Source organism: Antennarius striatus, chromosome 18, assembly GCF_040054535.1.
Source record: "Antennarius striatus isolate MH-2024 chromosome 18, ASM4005453v1, whole genome shotgun sequence".
In the NCBI taxonomy this organism is placed as follows: domain Eukaryota; kingdom Metazoa; phylum Chordata; class Actinopteri; order Lophiiformes; family Antennariidae; genus Antennarius; species Antennarius striatus.
In genome coordinates, this window is record NC_090793.1 from 20,007,471 (window position 1) to 20,011,305 (window position 3,835).

Below are 3,835 nucleotides of genomic sequence, written 5' to 3' on the forward strand. Positions count from 1 at the left end.
TAGGACTGGAGACGGGGAGGGGGCTGGGGGCTGGTGGGGGCTGAGGGGATTGGGGGGGCTGGGGTCTCAGGCTGCGTCAAGGCGCACAAAATCAACGCTAACATTTACTGTTTCAAAATAAAAATCTACACCTGTGTGAATCCATTTAATTCTAATTAATGGGTTTATTTATGATGAAGGCATGTTTTCTTCTCATCATTGCATATTTTATTTCAATGCTTAAATTTTGCCAAAAACCTATAGAAATTGTTGTGGGATGTTTTTTATAATTAATAAAAATAATTATATAAATAATAATAATCATAACAAATTAACAAATATAATAAATATCAATAAATATAATAATAATAGTAATAAAATTATTTAAAAAAGAATTTCTTAATAATTTAATAATTATTGATCGAGCAGCTGCCTGGAATAATTTCACTTGTGAGGATGAGGAACCAGCTGGTCGGACGGTGATGACATCAGAGTGCAGAGGTCATCAGCTGGACCAGAGAACAAGCCCCCAGTGTGCTCAGCTGGAGAATGAACACACTGAGTGTGTTCATTCTCCAGCTTTTATTTCCCATCAGGCAGTTTGTAATATGAGGATCAAACTGTCCACAGAACAATATCACATTGATGCGATCTGTTCACACACAGCTCTTCTTTCATTTCATGCTATTTATTAAGAGACATGACGGTGAGTCACACCTGGAGCGATGACATCATCCAACAAGTGATGTCATGGAATTTGTTCGTGTCGCGCGCCAAACAAACACGTCCGGAAGTCACCTTTTTGGGTGATGAGATCCAAATGTAATTAGATGTGATTTAAAAAAAACAAAACTAATTAATTTTCTTTACGAAAAAAAAACAATTAATGCTTTTATTTTGAAATCAAAGGTGTTAAACTTCCTGTTTTGTGCTGGAAATGCTGCGCGCTTGACGCAGCTGGCGGGGAGCGCGGAGGATGAGGGGGTGAAGTGATGGGAGGGGGAGGAGGAGGAGGAGGAGGCCGGAGGAGGGGGGGTGAATGCTGGTTGGTTGTCCGGCAGCCCCCCCGGTATTTGTCCGTCCTGGCAGCAGGTGACACCGGGCTGGACGCGCCGCTTACCGCCGGTAGACAACGATCAATTCTGGCGTGAAGTGGACCGCGGGCTCTCATTGGTGGGAGCGGCTCCAGCAGTGGATGCACAGCGCCCCCTGCGGGTCATGGAAGGGATGGGGGGGGGCTCTGAGGCCACGGAATAAATCCACCTGAAATCCGGATTCAGTGCAATGTGAACACTGTACCTGAAACCAACTGAATCAGGTGTAAAATAATTCGGTTTTAATTATTAACTGATTCTCGTGAGTAAAAACTTAAACTCCTTGTTAGCAGCTTTTTAAAAAAAAAGTTTTTAAATTAAAATTAAATTTTTTTAATCATCCAAATTCGAAGCAACTTTTTTTTGTGTTGTGAATTAAACGTGTCAGTTTTCAAAGTTCTAAGACGGGGGGGGGGCAGACTGTCTGGACGCCCGGCTTTGACATCTCATTTGCATAAATATGATCTGAAGTCGTTGTCGGAGGTTTTGACGTCCCAGTCGTCCCCGGCGACGCCTGGCAGCCTGGGGTGGTGGTGGTGGGGGGGGGGGCAGAGTTGCTTCAGACCTGACGGAGCTTCTGGGTTTGTAATTAGAGCTCCTACAGCCGATCAGGTCCCTGAACGCCTCGTGGCGGCAATCATCATCATCATCATCATCATCATCATCATCATCATCATCATCATCATCGCCTCTGAGGTGGTTCAGTTTCACATCACAGTGACGTCCCCAGCGTCTCCACGCTCTGCCCACCCCCCATTAGTCCACGCCGACCTTTGACCTTTAACGGCGGCGACCACACCCACCCGCTCCGTCGTCCCTCGGCGGGCTCCAGTGGAGTGTAAAGAGTGTTTGCTGGCTGGCCTCGGCTCTCAGCTCCCCTTCACACTCTAATTCATCCCTCTGTGCCCCCCCCCAGTGCCCCCCACCCCCGCTGCTGCTGCTTAAATCCGTCTTCTGCAAGATGCTGCAACACACACGAGCTACAAAGTTCCTCCCTCCAGATCTCCCGTTCTCCTCCCACACACACACACACACACACACACACACACACACACACACACACACACACACACACACACACACACACACACACACATACACACACACACACACACACACACACACACAAGCAGCTCCTCCACAAAGTTTCTTTTGTCCCCCCCGGCTTTGTGCTCTAATTAACTACAGTTCAGTTCCCAGCAGGCTCGGCTCGGGTCAGCTTGACCCGGCTCGGTTCGGGTCGGCTCGGGTCGGCTCATCCCGTCCCTTCCATCCAGGATGGGGGGGAGGGGGGGGGGGGCAAATCAGGAGACTCAGTAATTAAATGAGACGTCTTCTGCTTTCATTCATTAAAAGCCCCAAACAGCCAAAAGAGTTTGGGGCAAAATCCACAAATCTAATCACCCCCCCCCATACCCCCCCGGTGGTTTTCTTCTTATTTCGAAGCCAAATTTTGACTGATGGGAATCGCAGAATGCCCCGAGACACCCCCCCCCCCCCCTATGTGGCTAAAAAAAAGAATCTGATTGAGTTTCTGTAAATGAAAAGACCCTCATGACGCGTTCCAGCCCCAGATAGCAGGATTTAACCCCCCCCACCGGACCCTGATCGCTGTGTTTCTGCTGCCGCCGCTACGACAGGTGGAATAAAGAATCCCCCCCCCCACTGCTTGAGGAGGAGATATTATTTATCCAGCTCTGAGGGGGAAAATCCATATTTTACAGATCGAGGGGGGGGGCGTCCCATGATGTGCCTGATAAATACACATGTTCCACTCTGTGTGGATTTATGTCGTAATGTGGAATGCAGCCAGTTCCTCGCCCCCCCCCCCCCCCCATCCTAAAATATTTCTCATCATGACTAGAATAAAGCTGGAGCTGGAGCAGAAGTCCTGTTCTCCTCCTCCTCCTCCTCCTCCTCCTCCTCCTCCTCCTCCTCCTCCTCCTCCTCCTCCTCCTGTTTCATTCACTGTTGATCCTGCAGAGACAAACTCCTGCTTCATGTGAGTTGCAGGAGTTTCTCAAAGCGATTTTCCCGCGACTGGTTCTCATTATTAACCGGTAAAGAGGTCAGTCGATTATTTGCTGGGTTTTCTTACAAACGTTTTGCAATTTAATGAGAAATATCAACCTAATGAAAATAAAAACAACAACAACAACAACAACAACACAGGAAAATCACACAAAAGAAATCACCACTTTAAGCATCCGGATCCACCCGTACAGGGCTAGGCTAGGCTAGGCTAGGCTAGCTGCTTGGCATTCCTTCATTCTTTCACTCTGAGCTCCACAAACAGCTGAGTCAGCTTTATGCTTATGCAAAATATTCCAAACAGGGGTGAAGCATCACGTTTACCCCAGAAGATCCGATCCAGAAGACGCCTGTGTGATTTTTTTAATTACCTGTGAGACACGATTAAATGCACCACCGGAGCCACTTCCTGTGAGCGCCGCCGGCCCCCATCGATTGTAATGACACATGATGATGATGATGATGCTGCTGGTGGTGGTGGTGGGGGGGCGGGGGTAGCTGGCTGTGAGCCGCTGCTTGAGGGCACCGACGCCGCTGGGCTTCCCACAAACCGCCGCTCCGGCGCCGCTGACTGATTCTGACGTCTCCTGACTCGGCTCTTCCGGCGAAGCTGTCAGTGTCACCCCAACGGCGCCGGGGTTGTTGGGGCGGCGTCTAACTCCCCAGCTTTTCCCAGCTAATCAGTGGAAAAGCTGTCAGTTATTTTCCAGGAAACTGGGGGGCAGGTGGTG